Below are 17,968 nucleotides of genomic sequence, written 5' to 3'. Positions count from 1 at the left end.
TTCACATCCAAATAATTAGGGTGCTGGAAAAAAATGACTCACCAGAAAAGATCAACATTTTAATTTAAGACAGGACAAGATTTCTCTGTACAAATATTTGAAAGACACCTGGGTCTAGAACACCTAAGAGCTTCTGAGGGAAAAAAAATGGTCCAATTAAGAGTAATGAAAATTAGTAGTGAGAGAAATGTTTAGGGCAAGTATCAGAAAAGCCTTTTTAGTGGTAGGATTAGTCATCATTAATAATTTCTATGGCACAATAATTTTGCATATGTCTGCATTTATGTATGTCTGTACGTAGAAAGCAAGATCCAGAAATGACAAACAGTGACAGGATTAGTGTGGGCAGGGCGCAGTTGTAAAAAAAAAATGACATCTATGGCTGTGTTGTCCTGCAGAATGTTTTCAGCATCGAGAGTGCCTAGTGCAGGATATGAATATTTCTTCGTTGACCTTGTATTTGGATTTGTGCAGTACTGCAGTGCTGTGATCACCTACATGCGAGATAGATGAATTCAAATCAGAACGGGTGCAGAGAGGGGATATTAGGATGAAAAAGGAGTAGGGACTCTATTTCACATGAGGAAATTAGAAGAGCGTGGCTTGTTCTGCTTAACAAAAGCTGAGAGTGAATGTTATTGTTCTCAGTTAATACATTGCGGAATAAAATTTATTTTAGGCAAAGAACAAGCCTAAGAAGAACAAGAAATCAAGGACACAAATAGATCACAAATAAATTTAGCTGGAAGTTCAAGGTAGTTTTAAACTATTCATAGAATGAATCGCAGACAACAATTCAAGTTGGAAGGACCCACGGGAGGGCATCTAGTCCAAGCTCCAGGGTCAGCTCTGAGGTCGGACCAGGTTGCTCAGGGCTTTAAGCAGTCAGGTCTCAAAATTCCCCAAGGATGGAAGCTGTGCAACCTGTCTGGGCAGCCAGCTCCAGTCCCCAGCGTGAAAAAGTATTTCCTTCTATCCTACCTCTCCTCCTCTTCCAACTTACGCCCGTTGTGTCTCATTCTCCCACAATGCCCCACTGCGAAGCGGATGGCTCCGTCTTCTCGACGACCCCCTCGCAGGTCCTGGCAGCCTGATCTCAGGCGTCCCCTGAAGCCACCTCTTCTCCAGGCTGAACAAGACTTCATCCCTCAGCCTCCCCTCACAGGGCAAGTGCTCTGGCCCTCGGCCATCTTGGGGGCCTTCTGACGAGCTTGCTCCAGTTACGCCGTGTCTTTCCTCTGCTGGGTTGCCCCGGGCGCTGCTGGCCGTGCCCGCAGCCGGGGCCCACCGCTGGCTCGTGCCCAGCTGGTGCCTGCCGAGGCGCCCAGGTCCCTTCCCGCGGAGCTGCTCCCGGCCAGGCGGGGACCAGCCCGTGTCCTCGCGCCGGAAGAATCAGATTCTGCTCGTTCAGGGATAGCAGCGTCGGCTGCTTAAACTAAAGGTCGCTATCCCAAAACTGTAGGTGGTGAAACAGTCTTCCAAGGCTCCCAAGGACAAAGGCGTTTCCAGTCACTACCGTACATATAAGGTTTTAAAATGTTTAAAGTAAAAAAATCCAGTTTTATAGCAATTAGATTACTACTAGAGTCATATAGTTGAGGGAGTCAAGCAGAGGTCCCTGGACTGGACACACTCAAGAATCCTTTTGAATATCAATAAGAAAACCAACAGAAACAAAATAAAGCTGTTTCATAAACATTTTCTTGACCACAGAAGGCTAATCTGATGGGAGCTCTACAGCATAGCTCCCTGGATTCTCATTTTTTCCTTTGGAATTATATTGAAAATTCCACTTATTGTTAAAACAAGTCATGTAATATTTAAAGCAAACCTTTTCACATATTCTCCTCTTGCAACTGGGTATCATCAGTATTAGCCTGCTCTGGTGTGTAAATCAAATTTAGCAAGTCAAACAGCACTGTGATGAAACAGGCAGCACGCTTACTGAGCTCTGCCAGTCTGATTACACTCCAGACCAAGCCACAACAGTTTGACAGGAATTTTTTTACTCCATTCATAAGGTACCATTGAACCCATCACAACTGCAAAGCAAACTGCTGTTAGCTACTCAGGAATTGCTTTGCAACTTGGACTCCACTGCAACAGAAACTTTGAGGAAAGGATATATGTGATTTGGCTGGTGACATTTCATACTAGTTGCTTGATAATGTTTGGGGTTTTTTATCTACGGAATATCTTAGTTTATTGCATCTCTGTTCTGAAAATGGCATAGTCATGGAATGATTACCAATATTGAAATCTACCTCAAATCTGCGTACGGCAGCACAGGACAATACAAGCAGGTGCTACTATACTGAGAAGCATACTTCTCCCTCTGAAACCTTAACAGCTCTTTTAAAGAGAACTGAAGATTTCTAGCGGACTAAATTTGAAAATAGTTTGTTATCGTCTGTCAGATCTGTGACTCCATCAATTACGTACTAAGGACCATGAACATTTCCTAATGATTGAAAACTATGAATCGTTAGCAGGTTTTCTGAAGATAAGTGAAGATGTTCTTTAAAACATTTCATCTTTCTTGTTTGCCTTACATAAAGGAATTCATTTTCATAAACCTCGTAACAATTTCAAAAAACCCTAGTGAGTTACCAGTTCCTAGCATTACCTGTTAGCTGTTGTGTAAGAGGAGATAAATCAGTGTTCAGAGCTGAATTTACTACTTCAGAGAGGACACCAGAGATATCTTTAAAAACTGGTAATACTTGTATTTCATGTTATTAAAATTAGAAATAGGTTTCAGATCTTTGCACATTCAGAAATTTGTTAGGCAGATACTGACATTTCTCCTGGATTTAAGAAGAGATATTTATAATGCACTGCAGAGCGCAACCACAGTCTGAATTAAAGGTGATGCATACCTTAAAACCAGTCGCATGGCAAAAAATAAAAAGGAAACACTAGGAGATAGGCCTGTGAGAAGCATAAACACCTTTCAAAGATCACCTGCAGATAATAGAAAAATAGCAATCAGTAGCAAAATTTTTTCCTGCTGTGGCCAGTCAACTATCCTGCAGGCATGTAGAAACCCATGATCATCCTCCTCCTTAACGAGTTCTCGCCTGACAGACTGAAACTATCCTTTCCCCTGGAGTCTCCACATGTACAAGCTCTAGCTGAATTTGACCCTGACTTGTCACCATTTGCTCCCTTAGTTCAGAAGACCATAGCAGTGGGCTTGAGGGGCTGTCCTCTGAAGGACAAAAGACGTATCAGCTGGCTGAAAAATTGTAAAAGCCTCATAAAATGACATTTTCAGCATGAAGCAGCTGGCTCAAGCCAACCACAGAACATGTTTTAACACCAGTCCAAGCAAAGCGTGTTGAATCAGTCCGTACGAGTGCCAGAATTCAGGGTCAGCCATGGGAAGAGACCAGAAACGGCACCGAGCTCCCCGCAAGAGCAGAGTTAAGATGAATGAAAGGGGCTTGGACAGTGGTGGCTTGGTGACCCAGAGAACTTCCTCCAGCTTCCACAACTCCTTCCTGGCCCAAAACCTCACTTTGTCCTACGTGTACATGAAGCTGGAGGAGGAAGAGCCAAACTTCTAAAAGCAAAAAATTATGTTGAATAATTCATCTACAGGTTCCATTTTCTAGGCCTGACCACCACTGGTTCTTGAGGAAAGAGTACTTCTCCCCTCCCTTATTTTCAACTTTTGCCCTGCCGGTTTTGAAAAAGGGGGGAAAAATTGCAGCCAAACGCAGGGAACTTTGTTTTCTCTAAGGGAGCCTATCAAAGTCACCACATGCTCCTAATCCCAATTTTGCTATAATTCAGAGTGTTGGACTGGAGCAGCTAAGTCTTTAAAGAGGGGAATACTGAAAGAGGGGAGACAAGCTGAATGTGAGCGATGTCCCCCTTCGCCGTGCCCCTGCAGTAAGGCTTCGCCTCGTGCAGCTCCGTCTGCCAGCGGCCTGGGAACCGACCCAGTCCATGGGAAGCCTCAGCGGGCTCCGTCACCGCTGGGGCTGGTTTTGGCTCTGCTCTCTGCCGGGTCTCAGCCCCTCTTTGCCTTTCTGCTCCGCTTCGGATGTCCCTGCCAGCAGAGCTGCCCCAGAGGAAGGTGTCCCTTCCTTCTCCCAAGTGCGACTCAGCCAGAGAGCTGTGGTCAGGGCTCGACAGACGGCTGTCCTTCCTCCTGCCCACCACAACCTATACACCGCACAGTAACCTGAATAAGCAAACCAGTTTTACCACGCCACAATCATACGAACTCCTCCCGCGTAGATGCACAGACATACTTGGCTTTGTTTTTTCTAACGCAACCAGTCAAAATGAATAGTAGCTAGAGTCCGGTGTAGGGACAGAAATTCAGTGCCAGCTGCATTTCTCCTATCGGGGAGCAGCCCTGAATATAACTCTTTCATCTCTCTTATAAAGAAAGCAATTAAATCCAGAAGAGGCCCAAATAATTTTAATATAATATGTTTTGTCCCTTCAGACGTAGCTTCCCAAACTGTGCAGTAGGTCCCTGATCGACTGATGTAACAAGACAAGGAAATCTATCATCCAGTACAGACTGGCTCTGTCTGGGTGGTGTTTCTTGGTAGACTTTGCTGTTTCTTGTCCCAGGCAGATTCAGCTTGTATTAATGACCTTTAGAAAAGAATCTGTATAAGCTTTTACACTTTGAAATGGAAACTTTGCTGTACATGGGCAGATATTAGCAATACATTTCAAGCTACATTCAGCTCACAGTGGGGTGGAGTGTTCGTTCCCGCTAAACACATCTGGGCTATCACTCACTCCCAGACATTAAGGTAATGTATCCACATCCCAGTTTGCTGCTAATGACAATTTGGCATTTGTCCATGAAACAAGAGTTTCTAAGAGACCTGTTCAACACTTATCTCACATCAAGTGTTTATCACCTTCGTAGGACATTAATTTGGGTGTTACGTATTTAATAAAACACCCATTTACTCCAGTGGACAAAAGTGTGCTTCATGTTGTTTATCAATTAAAACACTTCTTAAAAAATGCAAACACAATCTCATGGTAAATAACAACCCCTAATGACCAATCCACCATTTCCAGTCATTCATAAGGATAAATTAGTTTTCCTGTCCTCTTCCCAAATTCTCATGTTTTTCATGACAGTTTCTAACCCATCAGTCAGGAAAAGCCCGAGCCTCACACACTGGAAGACGCATGCTTTGCATGATAGGACAGCTTTAAACTCACCATTTAGGTCAAACTAGCAGTCAGCTCTCGCACCTTCACCCTGTTGGTGGAAGGGGTAGAGGTCAGACAGTCTCTTCCCAAGCATTATCCCGATGGGCTAAATACTGTAGTAAAGGAACGGCATGTCAGAATTTGCCCGTTTCCCCAGCTGACGTGGTCTCTGCTCATGCCGTAGCAACCTCGAGAGCTGAGACACACATTGCGCCCTACAAAAACCACCAGAGGCCAGCAGCTGTCCCGTTACGTGCCCAGAAAACGTGACCACCCGTTGCACAAGTTAGTTGAACGGGCTTTTGTTCCTTCGCTACGTCTCCCCGTTCTGCCTTTCCCTTCTCATCCATACGCCTCGTTCATCTTGCTCCTTGCATCTTGCTTTTACTGCTGCGCTCCGTGAACTCAAAAACCAGCCTGGGAGGATGATGCTCCCCAGGAGAGGGACTGCGTGTAAAGCCTACGCCTCAGGACGTTGCTGGGTCTCGTTGCACCACCACCACCAGCCGGAGGCAGGCATGCTCTGCCAGGAAGGACAAACTGAGCTCCCTGGCAGTGGACAGACTGCTTTTTTTTTTTACCTCGTTAGTGACTCCAAGCCTAAGGATGCCCAAATATTCCCTCACTCCCTCCATGCACAGGCCAGCTCTTCTGCTGCCGGCCTTCCCCCCGGCGCCCGGGACCCCCTCGCGCCTCGTCGCCCTGCTCTGGGCCATGGCCACTGGCAGAGCCTGCCTCTTCGGCTGGCTTCTCCAATGGGAAGGGAAAGAGCTTCACCTCTTCTTCTATTGCGGCTTTCCAGAAAACACAGACGGCGCTTCCCAAACTCCCACCTGGAAACGAGTCTACGTGCAGCAAAGGAGAGGCCGTGTCTGGGCAGGCAGAGGTGGGGGGACAACAGGACGGACACGAAGTAATCTTAGCAGAAGCTACTTCAGACAAGGCTGCAGTAGTAGACCGGGATTAGTCCCGAGCAGAAACTGGCAGCGAAGCGGCATCGACCAGCTATTCTCCTTCGATCTGTTTGCAAAGTGTCACAACCATCTCCCGAGCACCTGCATTCACGGGTCTCGGATGCTGCCTGCTCTTTCCATCACTTCTGGGTGGGGAAAGCAACGCCAGCGTTCACGAGAGGACATACCATATGTTCGGCGTAATGTGGGAGTATAGGCCCGGCATCGTGTCTAAGCTATAGCTCACTGCTGGCACAGCGTCTGTGCCCAACACTGTCCTGCTAACCCGTTTCGTTTTCTTTCTCCCTCCCAATGCCTCATTGGCATGCCAGCTTTGAGGGCTCGAAAACGCTGAAACGTGTGGAGCTGCCACTCGTCAGATTGAGATGCCTCTGGGTATTCAGCACGGCCATACCACCAGGATCTTTTGCCGTTCACCGACCGTTTCCCTCCTCAAGTTCGAGGGAAATTTTATCCTTTGGAGATAATCCTGGCGAGAGCAAAAGGCATTGCTGCGTGCAGGGTGTTGTTCTCGAATACAGAATTTCTTCCTTTAAAAGACATCCTCCAGCTGTCCAAAATGGAAAACTTGATTTATCTTCCACTCCTTTATTGAAAGGAAAATGTGTAAGAAGGCAGGAACAAGCCCCTGCCAGTGACCTGTGGGAGGACATAAATTGTCCCATTGTTTGAGGCCTCTTGATTACCAGGAAAAAGGCTGAATGAGGTGGACCCTGATGAAACTAGCAGACATCCCTGCTTGACACCCAACCTCCCAACCTCGGGCTCAGCTCCCTGCCTACCCGCAGTGGGAGCAGAGGGGCTCTCCTGAGGAGCTCCATCCCGCTACCCTTACAGCGCCTGGGTTTATGGTGCTCCCATCCTCCTCCTCTGGCATCGGAGTGCAAGAAATTCATTCTCCTGACAGTCATGGTAGCTTTTGCCTTAACTGAAGGAAAGCTTCAGCAGCTTCCCCACCCCTGGTGGTAATGCTTCCAAGGACATATGACATTTTGGCACTACCAGCCAGATTCTTATGCCTAAGCTTGGACAGTGTTTTATATTGACAGTGCAAACCCCTTAGAGTGAAAAAACTCTTAACTGATACAGTCCAAACCAAATTTAAACTGATTTATATTGAGATAAAAATGTAATATAAAAATGAGAAAAATCTCTTCCCAGGCAGATGTGGGAGGTGTGGAGAGGCGAGATGGGAGCAGGGCACGAGGAGCTCACCTAGATGAGAAGCGACTTGAAGGAGGTGGACCCAAGCAATGGTGGCAGGCAGCTGGCGCTCCACGCTGCAAAGGATGGTGAAAAACCTGCCTTGTCCCAGCCGCTGTGACCTGGGGAAATTTCCTTCCTGACCCTAAAGGTAGCGATTGGCTTTAGTCCAAGCACGAGAGCAGAAGTGGCACAGTCGAGTCCGTGAGGCCTCCCGGGGTGGTCCATGCACGTGGCCATCACAGCGGCCGCCTGATGTCCTGGATCATCTGAATCATCACCATGAGGAGGGTCGGGAGAGCCAGGGTCTGTTTGAGTAGACCTCAGTAAATGATCCCGACGCGTATGAGAACTGGCTGTGGTCCGAGGCTGCAGTTCTGGTTCTAAGAACCTCTTTTGATTTTCTAGCAGCGTGCATTCTGTTGTATGCGTCATGTTATTTTTTTTATAACTGTTTCCTTTTCAGCATTTTGTTCTTACATATCTCCTCTTCTAACTTCTCCACTACTGCTCGCGAGCAACTTCCTAACAGCTAGCGCAAGCCTGCTTTCCCCTTTCCTGTCCTCCATTTACGAGAACCTTTCAATTTTTCAGATTCATCCCAGACTTGGTGGCTGCCTGGCCCAGGGGACAGCGCAGCCCCACAGCGAATCTGCCTGTTGTGGTGTGCGGCTGTGTAGGACAGTCCCTAGTACTAAATCGTGAGCCTCATCCATCATGAAGGTAACCTGATTTGCTCATAATGAGCTTTGAGAAAATCTTATTATCTCAGGTGCCTAAATGCTGCCACAGTGGGTAGCTAAGTCCGTCTTGTTTTTTAATACAAGTCTAAAATGTTTCGGTTCAGCCGTCATATGAGGGTTGGTCCCTTTACACTCTGAGAGCTGCCCAAATCACATCACTTCCCAACAGCAACACAGCAAAGCTTATCCATAATTCCCACCACAAACTGCAGGTTGCTACTCCTGTCCCTCCCTCCCGTGGGACGGAAGGACACTCGGCAACTCCATCGTGAGTTGACTCCTCCATGCCACAGGAGGCTGGGATTCGATTCCTTCTTTTGCTGAGAAGTCTTGAACATGCCACAAAGCTTTCCCTTTTTGCCCTGGAGGTTGCAAGGCCGTGAAAAGGATGTGTGCAACTAGTGCAGCCATCCGAGTACTCAGCCACAAAAAAACCCAATGTCATGAGAAATCTTTTGAACAACGATTTATTGCAAAGCTAATTCAGATATTTAAGACATTGTTTTCTATGGATTCTCCAATTTGTTGCTACATCAACACTGTATAAAACGCTTGTCTAGTTTTGAGTATGTTCTCAGCAAGGAAATGAAGCTTTGTTAGGCATTCCATTATAAAAAGATTTTTCCATGGGAAACAGATGCAAGCTACCAAATCACATCCCTTTACACACAGGAAAATTGATTTTGAAGTGAGGTTTTCTGAGAACTACCAGGCCACAAACCTGATTTATTGTGTGGCCCTAGCCCTCCAATCTGTAGTATGTGTTAAAATACAGAGCTACCTGAAAAATGCAGAATTTTTCATATCAGCAGAACATCCATTTTTTTGACTAGGGTATAAGGCAGCCCAAATATGGGAGCTTCCAAATTTGTAAGATTCCCAGTCCTTTTATATTTGCATTTTGTACTTCTTTATTGCCTCTTTTTTCCCTTTCCCATTTTCTTTGTTTCCTCTGCATGTAAGATAAAATTAATCCTTTGGAAGGCAGGGTGATTCATCTTCAGGTCCAGTTGTAACTTAGTTTTTGTTGTCTGATGATCTCTTTACCTACAGTTTGTTTGCAACTGAGGAACATGTACTAACCACGTGGTGAATAATACTCCCTACACATCTTTCTAGACAAGAACATTAGCCTGAAGAACCACATTATTGATCCTGGTTATTTGTAGATATTGTTATAAAGATTCCCAGATGTCAACACCACAGAGCTGGAAACCACTTCTAGAAGTAGAGCCTGAGTGAAAAATACATTGACAGTAAATTTAAAATAGACACTTGGGATGATCAGCACACCCAGTTTTAGAAAATTTATTTTATGGGGAAGTGAAATATTAATATTTAAGCCTACTATAGTGCATCTTCTGGAATACTTCACTACATATAAATAACTGGGCATATTTTAGGGGCAGTATCCTTGTTTCAATGTTGCATCCATTAATAACTAACATCTTCACAATGAACAATGGGGTTTTTGCCACGTGTACAATTTTCACCGTGTTCCATAACACAGCTTATCCAATACCTTCTGGATATGATGCAAGAAAACCTGTGAAAACTCTTAAGCCCCTAGTGTACACGATGCTGTCTAGCTTCTTGGTTATCGTCCTTGAACTCAGAAATTTCTCTCACTTTAAATCTGAATCAGCTGAAAGAAAGCAGAAAATTGTTGTTTGGGGGGGGTGGGGGGGAATTATCTTTTCTTGAAAAAATGCAAGAATGCCCTTTCTGGTTTCCCTCTTTGGGGCTACAATTTGTTTAGGATGTACTTCCATTCTTATCTGAAAGTCATCTGATGCTGATCATCTGATGACTCTTTTTTAAAAAAAAAAAAGTGCCGTTCCATCCTTAACTTTCTAGTAACGCTGGTAATTGCAAATTTACAGAAAACCTCAAGCATGTTGACAGTGTGAATCAACTGGTTGAAGAAATCACAGATAAAGCCCAAAGTCTCTTCAGTACAGTTGGTAAGTGGCCAAGGTAGGAGAGGAAAAGCAAAGTTAGTGATGGAAGGGACGCTGGCAAACAGGAACCTAGGCTTTCATCCTGGCTCTGCTGAGGACTTTTCACTCACTTTGCTGCTCTGTGCCTTGGTCCCCCTCACCCTTTATGTAGTTAGATTAGAGTTTATATTCTTAGATTTGTTAATTTTAATGTACAGCTTCCTTGCTGTGCATACACAGCATATCATAAGGAGCCTCCGCTCTCCAGCAGGGCCTTTTAAAGCCTACCTAAATGTAACGTAATGTAATATAACAGGATCCTCATTCTAAATCTCCAGGATAGTACTAAACTTGTGCTAAATATGAATCCAGCATTTGATGCTGGCTCGAATACAATTAATTTGATAAGTAAAGATACAGTGCAGAAAAACATATGCAGATTCAGTAAGACAGACATACTGTTTCCAGAAGAATATTTACAGAAACACATGGGTGTATTGGAACTCTGGTTCTAATGCACTCATTCAAATGCAATCAGTCTGATCGAGGGGGAAATTTAGAAAGAAAATATAAACTCAGTGATTAAGATCTTTGACACCAGATTTGGTGAGGAGAAAACCCCCAACATTTTTATAGAGCCTTCCCTTATAAAAGAAAAGGCATATTTCTGAAAAAATTATCATCCAGATTTTACAAAGAAACGTAAGACCCCATAGCATTTTCGCTTTTGCCAGCCTCGGCCTCTCTGCTTACATGAAGTCTCTTTCAAATTGAGCTGCCATTTGCTCTTTCAGATTTTTGTTTTTTCCTTTCGTCCTGTTCAACTCAAATTCTCAAGTGGTTTCACAATGACGAAACAGTTCTACTCAGCCAAAGTGGAGGACAGCCAAAATACCCAGATAAAGAGATTTTCAGATGAGCTGGGGGAAATTCATTATGCTGAAGCTACATCATTATTTTCAGCAGCATTTGGTAAAGTGGAACAGGCAGTAGGTGATTATTAATCATAGAAACATTAGTACTTTGGCTCCTCTGTGCAACCTTTCCTCCCCTACTTTAGTATGTTGTTTCTCTGCAGTCACGCTTGCTCTGGGCTGTTAGTCTTAGACTTACATTGTATGTACCATCTCAGCATCGATAATGATGTAGAAGTTTCCTCTGCGAAACTAAAGCCAGGGATGCTGCTGTTGTACAAAAGCAAGCAATAATGCTATTTTAACCCAGAGCACTGAGAATGCTACAACTCACAGAGCAGAAGCATGCAATGATTAAATATTTTTTTTCCACTTGTATAAAAGAGAATCCTTTCTCACTTACGGTGTAACCTTTCCTTGGTCTCATCTGCAAGTTAGATGAATCAGCCTTGATGGCATCTGGAAAAGGGGATAACTATACTTACTTGCGAGCAGTCACTTATTTGTCCTCTCCTGCAGTGTAAAGTTCACAGATTAATGCCAGTGAATTGCATACTGCTGTTCAAAGGATAAATTAGAGCAGAAGAGAGAAATATTGCAGAGGAGAGGTTAGATTTTTCTGGACAGCCTTTATTAAATCACAGTGTATTTAAATGCAAGTTTCATTTAAAGAGGACCAAGTAATATGGAAATCCACCTGTAGGAACCTGAGCTCAGAGCCAGACTCTGACCATGAGAAAAGAACAGAAGCATCTCATGCAAGTTTCCCTATGTGGGCACTGCAAATCCACCAGTAATGCTTGGTTATTGTTTTTGGAGGAAGCTAAAGGATTAAAATACCTGAATCTAGAAGATCATAATGGTGGCACATACCAAAATGTTAAAAAGTGACTTTCAGTAGTGACAAACAGGACACAACTCTGGCTTATTTAACCCACAAAATGCTCCCATGTGGCTTACTTGGTAAAAACCATGTCAGCCATCCCTAAGTGTCAGAGAGAGCATCAGTTGTCCCTGTTGCAATGAGCTGAGGTCTCAACAACTTTTACCAAGCAACAGTTGTAAAAATCCAGCCACCTGTACACCAGCTACTTTGGGACAGTGAAATACTTGTGCTACATCAACTATACTACTCATTTTAGGCTGGTTCAATCTACTTATATTAATTCTCTAGAAGTCAAAATTATTAGACCTAGACTGTAATTGCTGTTCTGGCATTGAAAGTCTATTCTTCTTTCACGCACAGTGGTTAGAGACTGATTTGTCTCTATAGAGCTCACGTTTTAGTAGAGGAAGAGGGAAACTCGTAGACAGCAAGAGACAACAATGTCCTAAGAGTAGATGTGAGGCAGCCTTCCTCCCCTGCCCCCATAAACCAGCTGGTTTAAAAAGACGTTTGAACACTAGGTAGCGTAGATATGAGCTTCTCTACAGATGATAGGAGAATGGGTAATTTTCCACAAAGGAGCTCCCTTCACTGATACTATTTCTGAATCAAAGTTCAGGCTTTGCAGTCTGCAAGCAGATCAGGTTACTTGATGACCAAGGGGTTCCTTGCCTGAAAAGAAGAATTAGATCACTAGCAGCAGTGACAAAAACCAAAGGAGCAACATAGTGAAGCAGCACGAGATGAGGTGGTCCATAAAGTAAAAGAAAGCACATATGTGCGCCGAGCTGCTGCATAATAGAGGGCCTGGAACGTAATGTTGTAGATTTAGACTTTCTCAAATCACAGCAGGATTGTCTCAGTTAAGACACAGAATTCATTCCACACCACCGAAAAAAGGGGAGGATACATTTTGTTGTTTTTTTTTTTTCAAATGATGCTTCTGGATGACAGCTGTGTCTGCTCTCTCCATTGTAAGGGTGCAGTGATAAGTAGTGACGCAAAGACCTGTAAGAAAACCAGTTCTCCTCTCCCGCTCCCCTGCGTCCCGACCGCCTGTTGCGCACCGGTATCGATGTGCGCGTTTCAGAAGTAGGCAAAGCGAGATCCAATTTGTCTGATAAGTGTTTTCTCCTCTAGAGCCAGATGTAATTGAATATTGGGTGCATAAGCAGTTCCACTATCTAAATTGCGTACAATTTGTTCTTAAAGAAAAAGAAAATTGATTCAATTCTACTGTTTGTGCAATGCCCTCTTCAAGTTAGGTTAATTAAGCCAGTACCGTTAGTTGCGCAGAGAGGAGTTTTTTCTGCCTAGAATAAGCAGGGCTGGGAGATTTGGGCCTTTTATCTTCTTGGGATGATCAGTTAGAAATGTAAAATCACAAAGGCAGTTAGTGCTTGTCAGCTGTGATTGAACTTAGCTTGACAGCTGGCCAGCCTAATGGTAAATGTGCTAATCATGATAAAAGCAGGGCAATTAATCAGAGCATGGCAAGGACATGGTGTTAACAGTGCTGAAAGCAGGCAAAGGAAACCTTCCTGCATTACAATACATACTTTTCTTCCCTAGGGAGCTTTTGGGATACCTATTATGGAAATGTTTACTTCGGTAACACCGGGGGGAAATGGTGCAGTGACGCTGCTAATGGTTATAGCCTTGATGGTTTTTTACAAGGTAAGCAAGCCGTTATCTATACAGAGGGACAGCAGTAAAAGTATGTCCTACCTCTTCTGTGATGAGTCTCATAAGAAAACTTAAACCGGCAAAGAAAACACGGTATAACTCAGAAACTGAACTACTACAGCTAGGAAAGACCTTTTCCTATTAAAGTCAGAGGGACCTGCATATGGCTAATAATTAGGAGACACCTTTTGGTCAGCTGTAATAATCCATGGCGTTAAAAGGATTGCTCTTAAAGCACAAGAGCTTCCTGCTAATACTTCAGGTAAAAAGCTACCGCTTTTATGCCTTAACCATGGCTACTTACCAGCTTTTTATTTTTATTTTTGGTAGAAATACACTCTCTACTTAAAGGAAGAAAAAATCCTCTTGAAACAAAGGCCTGGGAAGCCTCGGTTCAGTAGCCAGCTCCCGGGCAAGTCACCGATGTGCTCAGAGAAATACCTGGATGGAGACGCAACGCGCGCTGCGGCCCTTCGCGCGCGCCCCGAAGCCAAACGCTGGCTCGGCCCCTCGGTGGACGCATGGGTGGGATCCTGCCCCGTGACCGACCGGCGGCTGGCAGGAGGCCGCCCGTAGCATCACCAGGCTGGCCAGAGGAGAGCTGAGTGAGGACGAGGAGCTGCGCAGCCTCCTAGAAAAGGGGCAGGGGCAGGGAATCCCCCTGGGCTTTTAATGGCTGGCTCTGCTCGGCTGGCACCGCGCTGGCCACGAGAGGATGTGGTTTGAAAACGGGACGTCCTGCGCGTATTCAGTCGTGCTAGCTCTGGATTTTGCTGCCTGTGACTATAAGGACACTTACCGACTTGATAGGTTTGTTATTTTACTGCAAAAAAAAATATTACTCAGACTGAGAGAGCACAAATTTACAGCAGCGTTTAATGTTTCACTCAGAGTCACTGGATCTTGGGCTCATGGTAAGCCATTCACTAAGCTATAGCAGGATTCCCATGTGAAGAGATCACTGATACGGATTCATAGCCTCTAAGGCCCAAAGGAATCATTTTCACAAGCCAGGTGTCTATCCTGCGAAGCCCAGACTACAAAAAAAAAAAAAAAAAAAAAAAAAAAAAAAAAAAAAAAAAATCCCATTAAGACCATCCAGCATGGTAAAGCACGGGACCCTTCACTAGCTGATGACAGAAATAAGAGATGACAGCTATAGAGTGGAGGTCTGCGTCCTCAGGAATAAAACACCGTTGTTTTCATAACAGCAGAAGAGACCCCAGCTATCAGTGAGCCGCGTTTCTCCCTTGCTGAACAGAGGGATTGCACTTAGCCATATATAAACTCAGAAGATGACAGCTCGCAGAAAATTACATGAGGTAATAAAAAAAGTGACAGGGAACTGCCTGCTGGATTGTCATGAACAGGAGCCGTGAGAAAATGTTCACCCTGCCAGGCATTTCCAGGAGCATCAACATTCAGCTGCTCTCCCACTGTAAAACTATCTTGGAACACCGACTGCTGCTGCCACCGCCGCCAAGTGACGTTGGACAAACTCGGCCACAGCAGGGGACACGCACAGAAAAAAACGGTCCTTCTGACACGTACAACGCCCAGCAAACTAAAAAAAAAAAAAAAAAACCGAGTGGGAATGCGGGTGGAGAGGGAGCAGCGCGCATGCACGCACACAGAGCCACTTACAAAAGCATTCCCAGTTTGCTCTCGCATGTGGAATGCTCAGATAACCTGTACTGGTACCCGTTCGAGGCAAGCCCTAAAGACGTAGTAACATAAGATCAGAGAAAACAAATCCTTACCCATCAGCATCACCGCTTCAGCAGCACCTGGCTGCTTTGCTCGCTACTTGAACGTGGATTCAGAGAGTTAATTTTTCTCTGTGGTTTTGCAGGCAATGCATTTTAGCAAACCAGCAATTCACAATGCATTTGGAGAAGGAGAAACCCTGAAGGTTTTCCCCTTCTTACAAGAATGTAACATCTGGGCGAGGATGCTGGTCCTTTTCCCGCAGATGGAGCCCTTGCTCAAGCAAGCGGCAGCGCAGGTTGGCTGAACCCCAGGCTGGGGGAAAACCACTCTGCTGCAGAGTCAGTCTTATCAGATTGTGGGGTTTGGTTGCTTGTTTGTTTTGGTGGTTTTTTTTTTTTTTTTTTTCACTCCGGGAGATTTATATTAAATGAGCTGGGTTTATTAGCAAATTCCAGCAGGAGACAGGATGGTGGGGAAGTGTAGAGCGGGACCGGCAGCTCGCTGCTGGCCTAACAGGGGCTCAGGATCACAGGGGGACTTGAAAAGATATTAAAAGTATTAAAGCAGAGTTGTCAAGTAACCATGTTTGGGTTTGGTTTTTTTTTTTTTTTCTCCAGGAAAAGATCCCATTCTGCAGGAATCTGTAAAATCTGGTAGCATTTTGATCCCATTTCCTATCGTTGCTTGTGATTAGCAGTCGACCTTTCTGTAAGACTCATTTATGGATCACTCTGCTTGCACAGGTGAGGTGTGTGTTACCGTTTGCCATCCGTACAAGAGGAACAGCAAGTAGTTGAGCACAGCAAGCCATAGCTCCTGGAAAGAGCCAACACAAATCTGCAAATGCCATTTTCCCCTAAAACACTGCAGGTTTCAAATTTTGTTTTATCCTGAACTAGGAGAAAACAATTTTAAAAGTGTTCGCAGAGTAGAGCTATACATCCAAATGAATCATGCTAAACTCAGTAAAATGATACATGTTGATGAACTCCAAATGTTTTATTTGGAAGCTCCTATCATTTCATTGAATTGTTTTTAAGTGTTTTTGTTCGAACAGTGAACGGAGACATTTTTTGGAGGGAGGTTGGTCAGGTTGGTCAGGAGGCAGGTCAGACTCGGAAGGACGGGAATGTAACACGGGTTTTATCCAACCCAAAATGAAAAGCCCAGCATTTAAAAAAAGTTTTAAAATTGTTTTGAAAATATTTTGGTTCTGTGTCAGTGAAACTGATCTCATTTCACAATTCACAGGGAATTAAATGGTTTCATAAAAAAAAAAAAAAATTCAAGAACAAAACCAGCAATATTTTTGATCCCGAAGCACCACATTTCTTGGCTGCCAGTGAAGCAGAGAACTAGATTATAATACTGAGACAGATGTTGTCAATAATAGTATGCCAAGAAATAACTATATGTCTCAGTATGAGAGTCCTCTGTATTTTGAATCTGGTCAGGCTATGAGGAAACACAACAACATTCCAGGAAAATCAAGAGCTGTGACATTAACTAATGTCACTACTCAGAAAATATGATGAAGATAAATGCATGTGTTGAATATACTGCTTTCATACTGGGTGAGCAATGAAGTCCGAGCCCCCACGTTTGTGAAACTTTGTGTGATACTACAAAAATCTTTAGTTAGTTATGATACAGAACCACAAACTCTTCATCGCTTTGGAACTGAACCTCCCGGGTTCTCACCTGAACCTTGTCTTGAGTGAATCTGACAAAACCCACGTACTCCTTTTCTTCAAAAAAACCAAAGAATTCAAAGGAAGCGCTGCATGCCAACACATCTTCAGCAGAGGAAAGGTTGTTCAGACTGCAAGGATCTGCTCGAGGACGACTGTCTTTGGAAGAAGTCTCCCTTGCTCTCAGAGGCGCTGTCTTTCTCAGCAAGACACAAGCAGCAGAAGGCCCCCGGACCAACTTTGCAAGATGAAAGAAATATGAAGAGTAGAATCTAATTTTCAAAATTGACATGAACACTTAACGAGCCATGCAACCAGAATACTTCTTATGTCTATTATACTTGCTATTTGGCAGTTGTATAATTTGGTATTTTAAAGATAAGGTATCTTGTCCTGGGTGCCATGATTTTTCCTAGTGATGTAAACTTCCCAGTATGAGAATGGACTGTTACAGGAGCCAGAGCTTTTGGTCTGACACTGCTGGGACAAAACGTGGCTTTACTTTGGGTAATTTCTACTACTTAAGTGACATAGAAATTTGATCACCTTGATCATTAAGAGAATTTAATCTTATTAGAAAGGATGAAGAAGGAGAGATGGGAAGTTTTCTCTGCAGAATAAATCCATTAACACCTCCGTCTTACAAAATAAAGCAGGATAATCTTTCTGCATGTTATGAGGATAGAAAAGGCATTCCTGCCTTTTTATTTAAATAGGCACTGTTGCTTAGCAACAAAAGCTGATATTGCCTTCAATGAGTATCACAAACACCGCGATTCAGCACAAACATTTATCATTTTCACATGAATCGTTCACCTTGGGTAATGATCTAGGATGACTGTTTTACAGGAAAACATTCATGCGCAAAACAAAAGTAAATTAATTTCATGCTGTCATCAGCCGCCAGATTTTTCCACACAAACCAGCCTTTACTTGCAAAGGATCTATCAACTGTTGTAGCTAGTGGAAAAAAAAACTCAACAAAACATTTGGGGGATAGCTTTCAGCATTTAATAGTCTGAAAT

The sequence above is a fragment of the Aquila chrysaetos genome, chromosome 18, assembly GCF_900496995.4.
Source record: "Aquila chrysaetos chrysaetos chromosome 18, bAquChr1.4, whole genome shotgun sequence".
Lineage (NCBI taxonomy): Eukaryota > Metazoa > Chordata > Aves > Accipitriformes > Accipitridae > Aquila > Aquila chrysaetos.
This window is presented reverse-complemented; position numbering follows the sequence as displayed.